At 37.9% G+C, this 21,213-nt stretch overlaps 1 long non-coding RNA gene across 2 annotated transcripts in view; it reads right to left on the bottom strand.

Annotated features, from left to right (window-relative positions):
- Positions 1 to 21,189, bottom strand: part of LOC116631756 — a 30,292-nt gene extending 9,103 nt beyond the window's left edge. The window contains exons 1-2 of one of the 2 annotated variants that reach the window (XR_004299256.1): positions 21,100 to 21,189; positions 3,358 to 3,510 (exon numbers count right to left, since the gene is read on the bottom strand). This is a non-coding gene — a long non-coding RNA (uncharacterized LOC116631756). Of the gene's footprint in view, positions 1 to 3,357; positions 3,511 to 20,997 lie in introns of both variants that reach the window. The other variant, XR_004299255.1, reaches the window with a different exon arrangement.
- Positions 21,190 to 21,213: the final 24 nt, after the last annotated feature.

Raw genomic sequence — 21,213 nt, 5'->3', positions numbered from 1 at the left:
AGTGATTACTTAAGTCAGTTATGGGCTAACGTCTCAGAATAGGACAAGATGGAAATATATTCTCAGTTTAGTTTGTGGTGGTCTGTAAGACATGAGTTTGAATAGTGGTGGTCCCTTTCTTTATGGGACCACTGTAATTAGCCAAAGCACCTTTGGATAGTGTAATATCTGGTCCTCCCGCCATCTGCAGCTATCTTAGGGGCCCTACCAAGTGCTACAAAAATGCTGTTCAAAGAGAAACAATGGTTCTTTTTCTTCATTTTTTATGTGTTGCCTGCAAACAGCTTCAAAATACGTTTGGTAATTTTTATGAAAGCTCTCAACAAGTATTTATTTTGCTTGTGGCTAGATAGTGATTTCTGTGTTTTTATGGAAGTGTTGCTGAATTTTCCACGCAGTTAGCATAGTAAAATGGTTAAGAGCTTGAGCTCTAGAATTTGACACACCAATTCTGTCACTTACTTGGCAAGATCTGGGCAAGTCAATATAGACCAAATTTGCTCATTCGCAAAATGGCAAGTAGTAATAGTATTTAATTTCAAAGGTTGTTGTGAGGACTGAACACAGGTAACGAAACAAGCTCAGCAAAGGACCTGGCATTAAGTGGCAACTCTTCTTATGATAAGTACAGATATATGTCCAAGAACTTAAATCAGTTACAAAGAACCTAATACATGTTCGGCAATAGTTGAGGGAAGTCTAACACTACCTCTCTTTTAAACTTGGTTCCTTTCTGTGATAGTCTCATGGAATGATACGCAAGTTCTTAGCAGAATGCTCATCTGTAGGCAGTCCACAGGCTTGTGCTGTGAGGAGGAAGGTCACAAAGCAAGGAGAGTGACCCTGATAAATATAGACATGACAGAAGTCATGCTGAAAAGGGTATTGTTGAACCAATCATTCTTTAAATCTCTATGTGGGACTGGATTTAATTGCAGTGTGTGTGATAAATGATATACCATGACTTCAGGAAATCTTACAGAAAACAAACAAACAAAAAAACCTCTCATGGTTGGGAGTGCAGTAATGCAAATATTCCAAACACCAGGTACTCCCTAAATCATGGCTTTGGAATGCATTGAATCAACAAATTTACTTTGTTTTGCTTAGTTTACTTTAATGGGAGGCAGTAGGGCAGAGTGGTGAAAAGAGGCAGCTCGACTGCTATTACTATTTTACAGATTATTTCACAATATTGTTATTAATAATTGCTTGTGATTGTTGATTGACATTTTATAATTATATACACATTAGAAGAGCTTCATATGTATTAGAGATGTATTAGAGATATGTATTAGGGATAATAAAAGTATGTATGTATTCATATGTATTAGAGATAATAAAAGTAAGTTTAAAAGTATCAAAGACATGAGGGCGCCTGGGTGGCTCAGTCGTTAAGTGTCTGCCTTTGGCTCAGGTCATGGTCCCACGGTCCTGGGATCCAGTCCCACATCAGGCTCCCTGCTTGGCAGGAAGCCTGCTTCTCCCTCTCCCACTCCCCCTGCTTGTGTTCCCTCTCTATGCCTCTGTCAAATAAATAAATAAAATAAAATAAAAAAGTATCAAAGACATGATAGGGGACTAGTTTTATACGGAAGGATTCGGGAAATAAGACTAATTATTTTGAGTAGGCTAATTCTGTTATTTCAGGAGTCTAAGAGAGTTGTTTTGGTTTGCAGAAAGACTTGAGTTTGGATTATGCCTATTGGATATATTTTACATACACTTTTTTTAATAAATAAAAGATTAATAATAAAAAGATTTTATTTATTTCTTTATTTGAGAGAGAGAGAGAGAGAGCACGAGCAGGGGGAGGGGCTGAGGAAGAGGGAGAAGCAGGTTCCCTGCTGAGCCCAGAGCCCAACCTCCAGGCTCCATCCCAGGACCCTGAGATCATGACCTGAGCCAAAGTCAGAGGCTTAACTGACCAAGCCACCCAGGCGCCCCTCATGTATGTTTTTATTTACTTTTCAATTGACTGAATAGGTGAGTTTTAAAAACCCTTTACTTCATCCACAGCATGATTAACATTAGTATTAGGACTGAGTCTACAATGTTTTTCCCAACGTTAATTTCATAGTTGTTTTCAGTTCTGGATGTGAAGAAGGTTAGACCTGAGGATGGCTGATTCTGAATGAACGTAGGCTCTGCTATAAGATGGCCCCATAATACCTCTATTGGAATGTTCTTTATAGCAACATCCTGATCTGCAAAATTGATAGTGAGTAGACAGTTGTAGCTTCAATCCCATAACTCTACCACAAAAATAGATTTTCAGATTCTTTTAATATGAGCGTTATCTAGATAAAACTATATCTAGGTCCTCTTTGACAAGTTACATGATTCAGTGCTTTGTTTCTATAAACTAAAGTTAGAAACTCAGAGTGACTCACTTTTCTTTTTTGTATGCATCTAAGTGTACAAGGAAATCGGACTGCTTCTGGTGTTGCTTTCTTTAAAAGAAAAAAAAAGATCTGCTCCTTCTCAAGTATCCTTTTTAGGTCAGCAATTTTGAAGTGTAAGACTTATTGATATCCGAGCGGAAAGGGCTGATGCTCTGCTTTATCACGACTCTGTGAGTAGAGCTCTTCCATAGCTGAAGAAAGGAAAACATTTGTTGTACTAATACTGAATGTGCTTCCTGTGTAAAATAACCTTTAACTCTGTGGAGATCCCCCATTTTAATGATCAGGGACATAGTGGAAAGAGAAGGAAATCCAAACACCCCACTGCAGCCATTCTCCTCAACAGCAGGTCAAGCTGCAATCTTCCTCATGACAGAAATGGCTGCTGGCAGAATGTTCAACTAGGCTCCTGTTTCTCCTATTTTAAGATATGATGACTTTAATTGTTTAAAAATGTGTGTGACATTTTGACCCCGTAAGAAGGCTGGGCCACATCAATCAAGGATCATGAGGTAGATGGACCAGTGGAATCCTCTTACTCGTGCATCTGTCATGGGGATTGCAGGAATCTGGTCAACTGTAGAGTCAGCTTTTAAACCCCAAGCATGACTGCACGTTTCTCGATCTCCATCTGTCTGTTATAGAAACGCTACTGAGTCTGCAGTGACTGCCCTGGCCATTGGAACAGTTCTGTTTATGCAGAAACTTAAAGTGGGATTTCCTACTCCAAATGAGGGGGAAATCCAGCAGTGTTCACCTAGGGAAACAAACTTCTCAAGTATATTTTTGTTTTAGAAACCCCCGCAGGAGCCCAGCTCCTTAATTTCTGTGAAAGTATGTCTTTGTGTTAGGGAAAGAAGGAGGTTAAAATATGAGTTCTGAGCTTCCCTGGTATGCTTGCACTATGCGTCCCACTGCAGGACACAATCACATTCTGTCTCAGCAAACTCACCTTGAGAACTGCATCTGGTATTCCCAGAATGCAGTTAGCATTGGATGAACATGAGAGCTTCCCACAGGTCAACCAATGTCACGTCTGCCTCCGAGCTCACTTGCAGATTGCTCCTTCTTAGAAAGATATGCCTACTTTCAAAAGACATCGGAACTGATTGGAAGAGAGAAGAAAAAGAGTAATGGGGACTGATTATTTTAATCTCCTTCCCACTCTGTATTTTCTCTCTCTCTCTGTCTTCCTCTCTCTATCCCACTCTCTCCTTCTCCTTCCCACTTACATGGGCAATCCCCTCAAGCCAGATCCTCCGATTCATCTTGATTTTCATCTGTTTTGTCTCCTAAGAATGAGTGATTGGTCTCTGAGTACAGATCAAACCTAATGACACAAGAGTTGTGTATTTCACATGCCTTAGATGGCATTACTGGGTTCTAAAACTCTAGAGAAGTCTGACATGGATTTATGGGGTAGTGGAAAGAACACTACCTCGATCTTAGTAGGTGTTTGATAACTATTAACTTTTGTTTGACATTTGATATTTCCTGATGGGTTAAACACTGGTTAGGAATCATGAGAGCCAGGCTCTGTCAGCATTCTGCTACTAATTTGATGTATAACCTTCGACAGTCTCCCATCCTCTCTGGGTTTACAATTTCCTGGCTTTCTAAAAAGGAATTGTACTTTCATGATTCTTGAAATGGGGCATCCATGCTCCCAGACAGAAGAGTTTAGGATTGTATCAGAGGATGTACATAGCCAGAAGAGAAATACCTTCCTAGAGTTATCAATTTCACTTGAGGGTAAAACCTGAAAGTTTTGTTTTCTGTTGTTATATGAAACCAAACAAGGATATATTAGGTACTCCTGAAATGTAAAGTGTGCCCAAATTTCATGCCTGCAGTCAAGTTTTGGGTCTTGACCACAGATTGCTTCTTATTCATATTCACTTTCTTCTGCTTTTAGAAGTTCTTCAGTGGAGAACTCTGAGAAGTCCTCTCAGGTGATAGGTACTCTCCCTTTTAGCTCCTGTTTCTTCTCCTAGTCTTAAAGTGTTATCTCTTTGAAGGATCTTCCTTGTGCCCTAGGCTTAGACTACCACTTACCTGCATCTATCCCTCTCATTTAGATGTCTCTTCTGGGCTCCAAAAGCCTGTATATCTAGTTGCCTACTTGGGATTTCCTTCTGGATATCTCAAACTCAACATGTCTAAGGCAGGACTCATGACTTTCCCCCCAAACCTGGTACCCTTCCAATGGCCCATATCTGAGTAAATGCTACTACATCCATTAAATTGCACAAGCTGGAAAATTGTGTCATCCTTGACACCTGCTGATTTCCAACAACCGATCCATCACCCAAACTTGTAATTATTGACTTCTAAATAGCTCTCAAATCCATCTTCTCTCCATCTTCAAGCTACTCTCATCCCTTGTTTTAGCCTCATTACTCCACATCTATTGTGGCCCCCCTGTGTAAGACCCTGCATTTTCCTGCCTGTACCCACCTGTAACAGCTTCATTTCCTGCTCTAGCCACACTGGCCTTCTCCTATTCGCTCATATACACCAGGCTACCTCTTCTCACTGTACCTTGCCTATGTCTATTTTCACTTTCTCCTTCCTTCACTCACTTAACTTCTACTCTTCAGACTCAAGAAGCCTTTTTTGACCTTGCTGACTAGTTCAAATCTCCTTTATTAGGACCACTTATTTCTCTTTTGTGGCACTTGCTGAAGCCATAATTTTTTGTTTATTTGATTATTTGATTGATAGGGCTTCCCTCTAAGGCTGAAATTCCATGAGGACAGGAATCATATCTGGCAGGCATTGTGACCCCACAAGCCATTAGTTACTTTAATAGTAGGCAGTTTAATAAATAAATATTTGGTGAATGAATGAAGTAGTTATTCACTAGCAAAGGAATGGGAAGTATGGATAAATGCCACCAATAACAATGAGTTAATATACACAGAAGAATTTTGGGATTCTAAAATGTTCAATTATTAAGTTCTGTTTGGAGTGATTAGTTGGGATGTTATTTTTCAAACATCAAGTGCTGATTATTTGAAATATAATGTGCAGATATATAAAGACAAAATGCAAAAAAGCATTTGGAGTCAAGCACTTAGAGCTTTTAACAGAATCCAATCTTTTTTTTTAAGATTTTATTTATTTATTTGTTAGAGAGAGGGAGAGTGTGCAAAAGCAGGGGCAGCATCAGGCAGAGGGAGAAGCAGGCTCCCTGCTGAGCAAGGAGGCTAATGTAAGACTCAATCCCAGGACCCTGGGATCATGACCTGAGCAGAAGGCAGACGCTTAACTGACTGAGCCACCCAGGAATCCCAGAATTTCCAATCTTTTAATTTTAATGGTTGCTATACCATTAAAACAAAAGAGCATTCAAACAAAAGAGTAGTTTTTATACATATCCATAAACCAGACTCTTCATTTCTTTTAACTAATAAAATTATTTTTCTGCACTTGCATGACTTTTGTCCAAACAAGACAAATATATTTTCACAGTGTTCCCCACTTAAAACAAATCTCCTTAAGAATTAATGGCATGACATGGGAATGCCAACAGCAGAAATAACTTTAAAATGATCTTCCTTTTACTTGTAAGACCTAAGATTTCTGTTTAAATGACAACATGAGTCACAACACTAAGTTTAAAAAGTAATCTCAATATATACAGATTTCCAAATAAATTTTCAATGGAAGGCGAAATCCTACAAGTTGTCTTTAATAAGTGATTAATCTTTTCTTACTAGTCATTAATTAAGGCATACATATGCATAAAAATAAAACAGATTTCTTCAGGTACATGATACAAAATGAGCAGTGGTTATTTGAAAAACATTGAGCGCTTACTCTGTTACAATGTTCTGTTTGCATTTCACAGGGAAAAATAAAGTATTATGTTTTAAGATTATTTTGGGGCCACAGACTATCTGACTAAAGAGTAGACATTAAGCAAAAAAGGCAATTATTTTTCTCCTATAACATGAAGTCTAGAGGTAGGCAATCTGTGTTCAGTGAGGTTATCAAGAACATGGGTTCCATTTCTCCATTCTTGTTTTTATCACCTCATGATCCTACAATTGCATTCAAAGAAAGTGGTGTTATAAGGGGGTAAGGATAGGCAAGGGTAAAATGTGACCATTTTAGAGTGGCCCTCCTGTTTTATCATAAAAGTTACCACATGCCTCAAAAATTCAAGGCAGGAGAAATAAAAAGGCATTCATACCAAGACACACTGTGGTCAAATGCTGACAAAAAGAAAATCTTAAAGCAGCCAGGGAGAAAAATACAGATTACCCACAAGGGAAAAACAGACTTATGGTATACTTATCAACAGCAACAATGGATGCCAGAAGGCAGTGGAACAATATTTTCAAAATGCAGAGAGAAAATAATTGACAGGCTAGACTTCTATATCTAGCAAAACTATCTTTTATGAGGGCAAAATAAAAACATTTTCCAACAAACACAAAATGAAAGTTTACTATCACTCACCAGAGAAATTTCTACAGGATGTATTCTAGGATGAAGAAAACTCATCCCAGAAAGTAGGTCTTAGATCCAGAGCAGATAGCAAAGAAAATAATAAACACATGGGTAAATCTAGCCAATCACTGTGGTAAACAACAATAGTAATGTCTTAATTATAAGATTAAAAAATATATATACAACTAAAATGCTGGTAAAAATGGCATGTAAGTTGGGAGGAGATAATCAGGAATAAGGCATCAGAGGTCTGTACTTTGTTCAGGAGGGTAAAACACTAACTTCAAAACTTATTAAATTACACACTTTATTAGTTACATACTTTATTAAATTACACATACACATATGTATGTTAAAATTATAGAACATCTCGTAAAATATTAAGAAACAAAGGTATAAGCTCCAAGCTAATAAAGAGGAAAATAGATTAAGGAAAATAAAAAACAACATAAAACAATCCCCCAAAAAAGTCAAGAAGATAAAAGAAGAATATAGAAAAGGCAGAATAATAGAATGCATAAAGTAAAATGGTAGAAATGAAATTCAAATAATTAAAATAACAATAAGGGTAAGTGAGCCAACCTTTTTATCAGATTAGATAGAAAGCAAAATTTTGCTACATGTTGTTTACATGAGACGTGTAAAACAAGTTCACAGAAGAGTGACAAGTAAAAGTAAACAACATTACTAAAGATAGAGGTTTATTACCTAAGGAAGGTCCAATTCATTAGAAAAACGTAAGCATTTCTAAACTCACATACTTCTAATAAGATAGCTTCAAAAAATGTCAAGCAAAAAATGACAAAACAAGAAAAAGAAATTGACAAATACACTATGATTGAGGTAGACTTGAACGAATCTTTGCCAGAAATTGACAAGATAAAAATATCAGTAATAATAGGGATGATTTGACCATCACAATAAACAAACCAGGTCTAATAAACATATATAGATGCCTGTACCCAATAAGTGGAGAATACACTTTCTGTTCCCAGGAACAGTTATAATTGACAATGTACTAGCCTAGAAAGTAAGTCTCAACAAAGGCCAAAAAATCACTATCATATAGAACACATTCTCTGACCACAATGCAATAACAAAAAATAACCCAAAAAACTTGGAAATTTAAATGTATAATTCTAAACTGTTCATGGGTCAGAAAAGAAAGCAATAGGAAATAAAAAATTAGAACCAACAATAACAATTCTATAGGAAAGCTTGTGAGATACAGCTAAAGTGGTAGATGGAGGAAGTGATAGCCTTATAATACATTAATAAAAAAAGTTGAGATTATAAAAAGAACAAAAAATCTAAATAGAATAGAATAAAGGAAATAATAAAAAGAGCAAAAATTAATGAAATAAAACATTCAGTAGAAAGGATCAACAATGAAAATGTGGATTCATTGAAAAGAAATTAATAAAACTGGCAAACCCTTAGCAAACTGATGAAGAAAGAGAACAGATACAATTTTAAGAAAAAGGAAATCATAAATACAACAGCAATTACAAAGATAAAATATTACAAGCAATTTTTAAATAAATTTAAAAACAAGTAAAATAGGCAAATTTCTGAAAATACAAATTTACAAAACTGACTTAAGAAATTTAAAATTGTAAATAAGCCTGATATTTAGCTTGTATGCAATTGTAAACTATTCTGTTTGCTTACGGCCAGGGTCAGTTCTGATTGATTAGTGTGACCATTCAAATTGATTGCTAAATAATTTGATTACCACCCAACCCATAGCCATTAATAAAAATTTTCCCACAAAGAAAACACCAGGTCCAGGAAGTTTTATAAGCAAGTTTACCAAGATTCAAGAAAGAGATAATTCCAATTGTAAACTCCTTTAGGGTGTATAAAAGGATGAACATCCCCTAACTGACTTATGAGGCCAGTATAACTTTATACACAAAACCAGACAAGAAAAAATTATAATCCAACTTCACTCTTCATTATGGATGCAAAAATCTTCAACAAAATATAAGCAACTGTATCAAGTGATATATATACAAATATAATGACCAATTGAGTCTACTCCAGGAGTAGAAGATTGTTGTACCATTAGAGGGACGCCTGGGTGGCTTGGTCGGTTAAGCATCTGACTTCGGCTCATGTCATGATCCCAGGGTCCTGGGATGGAGTCCCACATTGGGCTCCCTGATCAGCGGGGAGTCTGCTTCTCCCTCCGCCCTTTACCCCACTCATGCTCTCTCTCTCTCTCTGTCTCTCTCTCTCAAATAAATAAAATCTTAAAAAAAAAAAAAAGATTGTTGTACCATTAGAGATTTATTAACGCAATTTACTCTATTAACAGATTAAAAGAGAAAAATCATATGGTCATTTCAAAAGAGGCAGAAAAACATTCAAAAAAATTTCACAAGCCATTTATAATAAAAACAAGCAAAAAACTTGTAACCAAAAAGGAATAGAAAAGAACATCCTTAGCCTACCTAATAAAGGGTATCTGCAAAAACATCTCCAGCAAATATAATACTTGACAGTAAAAATGTTTAAGGCATTTCCTTTAAAAATAAAGACTAAGACAAGGAAATAAACTATTATAATTCCCAATTACTTTATGCTGGAGTTTTAGCCATTGCAGAGCATCAAGAAAAATAGCAAAGGAGTATTAGAATTGGAGAGGAAGAGACTATTTTGTCATTATTTACAAATTAAATAATTGTGTAAAACTCAAAGAATCTACCACAAATTATAATAAAAAATTTATCAAGATTACTAGATCTAGGATCAATAAATGAAAGTTAATGGCATTTCTATATACCAGTAAAAAGCAGCTAAAAATTTTAATTTTAAAGGATACCAGTTACAATAGCACAAAATAAGGTATCTATTAATAAATCTAACAAAAATATTTAAGAAACTTCATGTCGAATATTATAAATATTTACTGAATCAAGAAAAAGATAGGCAGACCACTATCACCATTATGTATTCAACATTATTTTGAAGGTTGTAGCAAGGAAAGGAAATAATATAAATTTGGTAAAGAAGAAATTAAATTATCTTTTTGTTGATAATATGATTACATATTTATAACCCCCAAGATATGCTTTCAAAAAGGGCCTACTAGAATTAACAAGATAATTGAGTAATGTAGCTGGAAACAAGATAAATATAATACAGAGACATATACATATATAAACATACATAGAGATGTGTGTGTGCACATTGTTCTCTATATGGTAGAAGCTCTCTTAATTCACTTCTACACAACTGCGGGATTTACACAAGTTCTCAACTTCATCTGTAGAACTTACAAACTATTACCTATGGCAGGCTAAATGCCCTCACCTTGTGAGATAACCATATATTCCACTTCACCAGTTGAGTTGTATGCTTACTAATATCCAGTTGTGCATTCTCCTAAACTTTTTTTATGACAGGTGTACTGCTATTAAAACTAAGTAATTTAAATAAGTATTACTGAATCCAATAAACAATAATGTGAAAAGAATGAATTGTTTTTATGAAAACTGTTAGTTGTCTGCTTTAGAAAGATTCAAGGGGCACCTGGGTGGCACAGTCAGTTAAGCGTCCAACTTTGGTTTCGGCTCAGGTCCTGATCTCAGGATCGTGAGATCAAGCCCCACATCATGCTCTGTGCTCAGCACGGAGTCCTGCTTAAGACTCTCTCTTCCTTTCCCTCTCCCTCTCCCTCCCCTACCCCACCCTGTACTCTCTCTCTTTAGAAAATTGTTTAGAAAGATTCAATAAAGGCAAGTTACAAACAATGCTGTTGGTTTTGGTGTGACAATTATAAAACAGGAGGAGGAAGTTGTAAGATTCTACATTTACATTTTACTGCAAGTATAGTTCTTGACCCATGGTAGAGAAATGTAAACTGCAAATTGTTTAGGATGCATTATGAATGTGGTTTATGCAAGAAAGATATCATGGTACTCCAAATCAGTGGACCCATACTTAAAGAAAAGGACTTTGTCCTATATAACAATATGCATAAATGAATATATATATGAAATATGAAATGAATATATATGAATACACACACATATGTTTGTTAAAATATTTAAAATATGTATGCTGTATTAGTCAGGATAGGCTAGGTTATGCTGTAGTAAACCCAAGAAGAACCCCACCACCCCCCAAAAAACCCTTAAATCTCAGTGATTTAAAACCACAAAGACCCTTCACCTGGTTAGCATCCAGGGCAACTATCTTCTCCATTAAGGCCCAGTATTCTAACTACTTTGGTCTTTTGACACTTCCATATCAACACATACCTCCATAATCACCAAGACAGGGAAGATATTATGAAGAATCATGCTCCAACTCCTCAATGCTTCCATGCAAAAGTGAAAAATATCACTTCCACTCACATTTTCATTGGCCAGGATTAGTCACACAGCTATATCTAATTTTAAGAGGTAAGAAAGTATAATCTTTTTTTTTTTTTTAAGATTTTATTTATTTATTAGAGAGACAGCGAGAGAGGGAACACAAGCAGGGGGAGTGGGAGAGGGAGAAGCAGACTTCCCGCGGAGCAGGGAGCCCGATGCGGGGGGCTAGATCCCAGGACCCTGGGATCATGACCTGAGCCAAAGGCAGACGCTTAGCGACTGAGCCACCCAGGTGCCCTAAAAGTATAATCTTCTTACACATTTAGAAGTAGAGAGGAAATGGATATGGTTGAACAGTGATGTCTATCACACACATATTATTTTCTAAGATTTCTCAATCTTAAAAACAAAACACTGTGACAGTTTGTATTACTGATCAAAATACTTGTTGTCCTTCCTGTTGGAAGATCATTTCAATCCCATTGGCACTGTGACTTGAAGGGCCCTTTCCTGTAAAATGATTATAGATCTCTTGACATTTCAGTATCAGATATGAACGTATGTCTTGCTTTGGCTTATGAAATGTGAGGGTAGGGGATGTGGGACACTTCTTTGTAGAAGCTTTAAGAGCCAGAAGGTGCTGTACCTTGATTTCCTTCCCTCTACTACAAAGCTGCAATGTGCTTAGCAGTTACTCTGTTAGCCTGGGTCCCACAGTGAAGATGGTGTGAAGCTGAGCTGCTGTCAGCTTGTGATGGACATGCAATATGAGCAGATTGTCAACACAAACCACTGAGACCTTCGGGTTCACACTGCAGCATAATTTACCCTAACCCGACTAAAATGCACACCATCTTTATGGCACCAGTAAGAATGCTGATGGGAATAGCCAGATAGAAATAAAAATGAAAGACATATATTCCATTTGTACTAGTGATAAAAGTACAGAATACTTGGGCACCTGGGTGGCTCAGTTGGTTGAGCGACTGCCTTCGGCTCAGGTCATGATCCTGGAGTCCCTGGATCGAGTCCCGCATCGGGCTCCCTGCTCGGCGGGGAGTCTGCTTCTCCCTCTGACCCTCCCCCCTCTCATGTGCTCTCTCTCATTCTCTCTCTCTCTCAAATAAATAAATAAAATCTTTAAAAAAAAAAAAAAAAAAAAAAAGTACAGAATACTTAAGGCTAAATTTGACAAGACAGGTTTAAGACATATGAAGAAAATTATAAAATATTACTGAAGGATATATAGCATGTGACTCTTCCCAAAATCAATGTATAAATATTATGCAATCCCAATCATAATCCTAATGGTTTCTTTTTAATTTGATAAAAGCATTTTAAAGTTCATGTGGACTGTTAGAATTGACCTATCATTTTGCTGCCAAGATTAAATGGGCTAAAATATGTAAAGTGCTTAGGACAGTATTTGGCACATACAGGCACAATAAAGGTTAGCTAGTTTTGCTGTTTGCAAAACTATTTAGATCATTAGAGTGGAGAGTCTCAAAATGTATCTTAGTGTAAATAGGATTTTAATATGCCTTTGGAGGAAAATAAAATTAGACTCCTCTCAATCTATATTGAAAAGTAAGTTCCATATGAACTAAAAACAAAGTATGAGAAATAGTATTTTAGAATAAAATTTGAGAATAAATTCATATACTAGGGGTTAGGGAAATATTTTCAACTGAAACAGTTAGCCAGGAAGTTATAAAGGAAAAGAGACATTTATTTAAAAATGTATGGGGTGCCTGGGTAGAGTAGTCCATTAAGCATCCGACTCTTGGTTTTGGCTCAGGTCCTGACCTCAGTGTTGTGAGACTGAGCCCCCATTGGGATCTAAGCTCAGCAGAGTCTGCTTGAGATTCTCTCTCTCCCCCTCTCTTGGCCCCTCTCACTTGTGCTTGTGCACACGCTCTCTCTCAAATAAATAAATCTTTAAAAAAAGAGTATAGGGGCGCCTGGGTGGCACAGTCGTTAAGCGTGTGCCTTCATCTCAGGTCATGGTCCCACGGTCCTGGGATCAAGCCCTGCATCAGGCTCCCTGCTCGGCGGGAAGCCTGCTTCTCCCTCTCCCTCTCCCCCTGCTTGTGTTCCCTCTCTCGCAGTCTCTCTCTCTGTGAAATAAATAAAATCTTTTAAAAAAAATAAATGAATAAAAAGAGTATAGCTGGAAGATGTCAAAAGAAAAATATTAGAGATTATGAAAAATATCTGTGATGCATAAGACAAAGGTTAACATTGATAGTATATGAGCACCTACAAATTTATAGGAAGATGAAAAACTCCATAGAAAAATGAGAAAAGGATGTGTGAATAGGCATTTCCAGGAAAGCAAATCTAAACAATAAACAAATATGAAAAACTGCTTTATCTTACCAGTAATCAGGAAGAATCACACTGAAGTAACAATAAGCCATCACTTCTCACTCATCAGATCAAAAAAAAAAAATTAATTGTTGACAGAAATGTGCATTTACACATTCTTAATCACTTTTTACATCTATTTAAGAAAAGGATGTCTCAGAACAATCCTTTAATAAATACAGTGGTAAAGGAAGAAATTATTTTATGTTACAATTAGTCACATACAAACTACACTATTTTGTAATTTCAGGTTCTCATGGAATGTATTTTGACAAGACTTTGACTTCTGTTGCTCTTTGTATCTTCCACACTGTAGGTCCCTCTCAGCTCCGAAGAATTTTGCAACTACTTTTGGTCACTGGACAGTGTTTTTTGTTGTTTTGTTTTGTTTTTTAATTTTAATTCCAGTTAGTTAACATACAGTGTTATATTCATCTTAGGTGTACAATCTAGTAATTCAACACTTCTATACATCACCCTATGCTCATCATGACAAGTACACTCCTTAATCCCCATCACCTATTTAACCCATCCCTCCATCCCCTGGACAATGTTTTTTTGACTTCATTATCTTTTTGGATCTGTGACTTGCATGATTCTTCGCCTAGTTTCTCACAGGTACTTTCCTACTTAACTCCTTACTCCTCCTCTACCACATTCTGGAATTTCTCAGCAGGGTGCTAGGGCCATGGCAGTCTTAATACTTACTGTAGGAAATAAATTAGACTCGGTGCTAACTGTGCCCTGGGGCTAATTTCACCCAGTCTCGACCACCAGAGCTTTGAAACATGCAGCCATTGTTCCTTGAGTCTACTGACTGTGATGATGATGTGGAGAATGGATTAGGGAACAGGTGAGCAAGGAGAGAGGCAGGCAGGCCAGCTGAAAGGCTATTACAATGTACCTAATGAAAGATGAGAGCTACAAAAGGATGCAATCAGCTCCAACAAAGATGGTGAATGGAGTTTACAGTCTAACAAGGAGAGGCACATGTGAAAAGAAGAAGGGCAACAACGTGTTACAGATGCTGTGATACGATTTCTGTATGTATATGCAATGGGGCACAAATCCAGTCTCCCTGGAAGGGGGAAAGCAGGACCATAGAGCAAGCCAGGAAAGGCTTCATTAGAGGAAGTGATGCTTGCCCTGAGACACTGCAATAGAGCCTTCTGGGAAAAAGGGGAAGATAGGAGTAAAAGTACAGGGCATGAAATTCACAACATTTTCAAAGAATTCCAAGTAATTTAATATGACCAGAGTAAAGGATTTAAGAATGAGATGAGGTTGGCAGTCAGATCACAAAAGTCCTGTTTGACACTCTAAAGAGTCTGGAATTAATCCTGTAGGGTGGGCAACAAGGAGCTATTGAAGGGCTTTAAGTAGTAGATTTGAATTTTAGGGGACAAAACATCTTTGGCAGCACTATGGAAGATGGTTTGGAATAAGGCAGGGAGCTCTTCCTAATGACCCAGGCATCAGACAATTATTCTGTTAACCATGATACCCTATTTGTCAGGCAATTTCACTGAGGTATTTGAGAAATAATACTTTTCTTTCTTGCTGATGTAAAAACACCTAACTAGAACAATAAACAAACAGGTCTTTTTTTTTCTATACTCTATTGTGCAAACTTAGTTGTACACTCTAATTTAATAAATGGAGTGAGGATGAACAGCCTTTGGCATTAATCCCAGATACTAAAACAGTGAGAAAACAACAAAACAGGGAACATAATATCTATCCATAAATCCAATTGTATGGTTAGGGTTATGGAGCACTTTAAGAGTTATGATTTCCCTGGCAAAGTATCAAAAAAACATACCTTTGAAAATTATTCGGAACAGCCATTTGGCATCCTACCATGCTGACAGAATGAAAAATGTCAAGTAAATAGCCTACGTGTAATTCACCATTCTTGAAGAAGTAAAGGAAGGATGTTTTCTAAGGCTTCAGAATGACATATTTTATTAAATAAAAACATGGTCATGAAAAAAGCCAAGCGAAAACTTCCCAACTCACTTAGAAAACAGAGTCAATCTATTTTTTTAAGAAATAGATATATTCTGTCATATAAAAGAATATCTGAGAGCCAATCTGTTCCCAATGGTTCTTTCTGCTCTGATTTCATTCTTTTTGCCCTTTGGTGTTTTCTAATTTTCTACAATGAGCATGCATTGCTCCCATAAGGAAAAACAAAAAAACTCAAATAGACTAACCATACAATCAGAATGACTCAGGCTGTCTTTCTCAGCTTTTAGATTCTAAATTCTGAAAAAGATTAGTGTAAACTGCTTTTGAGGTAACCTCCTAGTATGCTTTGAACATAGGCAAATTTTCTCTCCTCCAGTTTTTAACTGTCTTCAAGGAACAAAATTTTGAATTTTCAAAAATATAAAAGCTTCCCCTCAATTATTCATGCCACTGGAGGAGAAGATTGACCCTAGTATTCAAAAACAGCATCTGAATCGAAAATACCAGGTGTACATGCATATTTTATTTGGTTCTATATGCAACTATACGTTTTTGGCAGATCTGCCTTCTGAATTAAATTTTTCTTTAGCTAGTATTAACGTGACTCTGTGCTTCTACATGTGGGCTGGTAAATGAAGGGTAATAGAAACGGGGCTAGCACTTAAACTTTGTTGCAAATAATCTACAACTCCACAGATGAATAAAGACTCTTTATGATGAAAGTATAAACCACTTTTTCAAAAGCATAGACCTGAAATAGGGCTACAAAAGCAGGGAACATGGAATGCTAACCTCTGCTGTGTCTGATGCAATGCAGATGTAAAATAGTAAAATAAAACACCTGGATTCAAGAGTCCACTTTAGCACTTATTTTCAATACCCAGCTTTTCATATTCAGAGGACACTCTTTTAAAAGCAGCTCCATCTGAAATCATAGTCAGCAAGTATTTCAGAAGAAATATGAAACACTCATCTCTTAGGGTTAAGGAAAAGGGTCTGTCAAATAAACTGGGTGTAAAGTATTTCTCCATCCCTTAACACTTATGAAGGGACTTGCAAAGAGAGTTGTGTAAATATCATTTATCTGAAATTAAGCACGTTGAACCTTCCCCAACCCTACAAGAATTTAGATCATTTAAAGAAGAGTTGGGTGTACTATTTATAATTTATAGATTCTATTCAGGTCCTCTGAGCCATAGTAACTTTCTTATTAGTTGAGATTTGTACCACCCCTTCACAAAAACTCCCTCCCCAACCTCATAGGGGAACACAATATCTGAAACTTACACAGCCATACAATGTTTTAGTTAATAGGTACCTTAGAAAGAATATGATTTACAGAGTTTTTACACTAATTATTTCTCGCTCCCATCTTTCTAAAAAAATGGAGCTCTCATGCTTCTCCTATGCTAAACTCTGAGGGAAAACCATTGCCACCAACCCTTGTCGCCAGACCCTCTCCAAATCCCCCCATTCTGCTTTCAGAGCTCAAAAGAATCCATCTGGCTAAGAACTGTCAGAGACAGGGAGGAAAAAAGACCAAGCAGGATTGGCCAGACTTTGTAGCTGGGAGGGGAGGGGAAGGCTGGGCACGTTGTGCGCGCGCATCTGTGGCTCTTAAAGTGAGTGGATGTCAGAATTGTAGACTTTTTGGTGAGGTGCCAGTTTTTGTTGAGTCTAGCGCTGAGGCAAAGGAGATAATTGGAACCAGATAAGGATTTAGGGCCTTAGCTTATAGTGCTGAGCTTTAAGGTTGGGCACCAGGCCCAGGAAAGTGCTTCTGGAAACTTCTTCAAATAAATTTTCTTGGATCACCCATGTCCACCTCCACCTATTTCCCAACCATATTAGCCTAGTGTTGTCTATTAGCCACAACTATCCATTCATCTGTTCTTTCCCACACTTTTCATTCAACAAACATTTACTGGTGCTTTCTGTGTGCCAGATACAGATACAGTAATGTGTAAGGCATAGCCCCTGACTGCAGAAGCTTGTTGAAAAGAAATAGATAGATGTGGAAATAGATCAACACAACTAAGTGCTAAAGGTTATGCTAGTGTATCGGTCACATCAACTGCATAAAGGAGAGAGCCTTGACTTCTCTACCCCCTGTACTCCTCTGGTACCATTAAATGCTCAGCCCCTGAGCCTGCTACTCACTGGTCTTCCTTCCACAAAGCCTGCTACTAAGCCCCTTGGAACATTCAACTAGACCTCCCTAGTTTATTGCAACTAAATTTCCCAGTATTTTTAAATTTGTCACAAGTTCTCTTCCCACATCTTAGCCCTAACTGAAACGTATCTTTCTCATAAACGATGCCACTTTCCTCAAAAGCCTGTCCAGTGATGTCTACTCCTTCTCCCACTTTCCCTAACTCAGAGTAAGAAAAATGTCAACACAACTTCTTGCTCCCCACTTTACTGCTTGATCATTTGTCACCCAACTACCTTTTCTTTGAAATGCATGCATTTGTGGGGCGCCTGGGTGGCTGGATCAGTTAAGCATCTGCCTTCTGTCTTGGCTCAGGTCATGATCCCAGGGTCCTGGGATCAAGCCCCCACATTGGGCTCCCTGCTCAGTGGGGAGTCTGCTTCTCCCTCTCCCTCTTCCCCCTGCTCAGGCTCTCTCTCTCAATAAATAAATAAAATCTTTAAAAAAAATGAAATGCAGGGCGCCTGGGTGGCTCAGTTGGTTGAGCGACTGCCTTCGGCTCAGGTCATGATCCCAGGGTCCTGGGATCGAGTCCCACATCGGGCTCCTGGCTCAGCGGGGAGCCTGCTTCTCCCTCTGACCCTCTCCCCTCTCATGCTGTTTCTCTCCTGCTCACTCTCTAATAAATAAATAATCTTTTAAAAAAAAAATAAAAATAAAAATAAAAAAAATGAAATGCATACATTTGCTTTACACCATCCTTTCTTTACTTTTGAAGGGATGAGGACTCAACCAATCCATGGGCATTTTTCAACTCAGCATGCTTTTACACCAACCCGAGCCGTTGCCTGGCTACCTTCATGCACCTGCTCTCACCCATGTTTCAACAGCAGCCTGCATTCTAGATGGGTTTCTTCTGCTATGTTCAACAACATGCATTCAACAAATATTTTTGCCAGAAAAGCTTAAGAGTAAAGTCAAGGAAGACAACAAAAAGTAAAGTAAAATAGAGTACTTGTGCTACAACGCACATGAGCCTGTTTCTTATGTAAAATGTGGATAATAGTAGTACCTACCTCACAGAGTAATTGAAGATTAACTGAAACAAAAAGAACTAAGAATAGGGCCCGACATATAGCAGATGTCTATCCTCCAAACCATATTACATAAAGCCTAAGCGAACATATTAAACCATTCTGATATCCAATCTAACTTAATTCTTTAAACTACTTTAGCACACTCAACACTGACTTGTATTAGTTAATGCTGTAACAAACCTTTTTAGAAGGATATAAATATGGGTGTGTGTATATGGCTCAAAATAAGGCAATTTTTCTCCTTGCTCTTCTACTGAAATTACCTTCACAATCAGTCACCAAAGATCTATTTTTGAGACTTCATGGTCTTTTAAAAGCTATCTTAAAACTACTTTCTAACCTTTCTTTTGAACTATTTTTCAACCGCTCAACACTTTCTTCCCCTTTGGATTCTATGATAGCACTTTGATTGATTTTCCTTCTGATTCTCTGACCATCTCTTTTTTGTCTCCACAGCAGGCTCTCTTTCCAATGGTTGCCTCATGAATTCTAGTATTTCTTAAGGTCCATCACTACTTTTCACTGCTTCTCAAAGTCTCTGCAATGTGCTGTGATACCTTTCTACCCTTATCTCTTCTGTGGACTACTGCAACACTCTAAATGGTATCTTGGTTCCTAGTTTCTCCCAATTCCAGTATATTCTTCATGCTGCCACCAGAATAATTTTTTTTAACGTCAAATGTTTGTGAAAAGACCTCCATTATTGCCTATTTTCTCCAAAAAAAGAAAAGAAAAAGGAAAAAAGGGGGGGGGGGAAAGCCCCAAGCCTCAGCACACCATACAGGCCCTTTATTTTACCCCCAACCAATCCTTCCAATCTCATTTCATCTTGTTCCATCTACTCCTCCAGAACTCCAAACACGTGGAAATCCTCATTGTTCGTATTACAACATGCCTTTTTGCAAATCTCTGCCTTTCCACATTTCCTCTTCCTCAAAAGCCTATTTCCCGTTCCCAACCACTTCCTGATCCAACTCCTTTCTCTATTAAGCATTTACCACATTTATTTACCATGTCTATTCCCCCAAGAAAATAAAAGCATCTCAAGTATAGGGAAATGGCTTTTTCTTCTCTTTAGCTCCAGAATCATATGCTCAACAAAAACTTAATAACTAAATTGTGAGGAATCAACAACATTAAAATGATTTCTTTTTAAGAGTTGCAGTTTTAAAATTTCTCCTTAGGTGGAACTGAGTGAAAGGAATAAGATGCAAATGAAACATTCAAACTCAAATCTCAAAGTAGATATGGAGAGACAGAAGATAAGGACAGCAGTGCAGAATATTCAAAATCTGGGCTATCCTGGAACTTCAAGGTTGTAGGACCATGGCTGTAGATATACAGAACATGCCTGACCTTATCGCCTCCCTCCTCAGAAATCCTTCAATGGCTGTTTAAAGTTAAAGCCTCATCCTTAATTGGCACAGAGGCCTCCATAATAAACTTGCCTCCATCTACTTACAGCCTCATCTCCCACTACTCTATACCGTACTTTCTGAACTTCAGCCACACAGACCTCCTTTCCCATTTTTTTACCTAAGCAAATGCCAGTAATGTTCTTTCATATATTCTCCTACCTCAAACGAGTTCATTCTATCCCTTCACTATCAGCCCAAGGATTCCTTAAGTTACCTCCATTATACGGTGACAAGAGTATGAGTCCATTTTATCACATTATATTTGGAAGACAACACAGTATACTGTTATGACAATGGATTATGGGTTCTTCGGCATATTTAACTTTTGTCTTGCTTTCCTTGACCGTAAAATTGAGACAACAGTAGTACCTACTACATAAGATGATTGAAGGGATTAACGGAGATAGCTCATGTAAAGCACTTACAATTGTGTTGCTAAAAATAGAAGCCCAATCTATGTCTGTAATTATCAACCGTACTTCATTCGATGTCACCCTTCCCCGCACCCCCGACGGTTCCGCTGCTCCTCTAGCCCAGGAACCGCATCAGCCTGATTCATTTCTGTATTCTTAGCCTCGGCACAGGATTCTGAACATAGTAGGCCTTCGACATATGATTTGTAAAAATAAACTGGCAAAGCCTCGTGTTCTACTTTTGCCTTACTAGCTGAAAGACTGCAAATTATTCATCCCACCTATGCTTAGTTTACCCTCACGAAAAATGTAGTATCTACTTCAACGAGCTTTTGTATTAAATAAGGGGATGCATCTACCAAAGCACACTGCACATCTTCAAATACTGTACCAACGGTAGATGTTTATTATTAATCAAGCGGAGGTCCGCGTCTTCCCTCCTCTCCGGCACGTCTCGTCCCGAACCCGCCCTCCTCGCAGCCCACACCCTTACTGCGCCCTTGGCCCCGGGTCCCTCGGGACTTCAGGCGTGGGAGCCCCGGCCCCGCGCGGCTCCCTCCCGGCGCCCCGCGCCCTCCTTCCTTCCTCGCCCGGACGGACGCACTTC

Source organism: Phoca vitulina, unplaced genomic scaffold, assembly GCF_004348235.1.
Source record: "Phoca vitulina isolate PV1807 unplaced genomic scaffold, GSC_HSeal_1.0 scaffold5, whole genome shotgun sequence".
Classification (NCBI taxonomy): domain Eukaryota; kingdom Metazoa; phylum Chordata; class Mammalia; order Carnivora; family Phocidae; genus Phoca; species Phoca vitulina.
The sequence above is the reverse complement of the archived record's forward strand: the minus strand, read 5'-3'. Positions and strand labels throughout refer to the sequence as shown.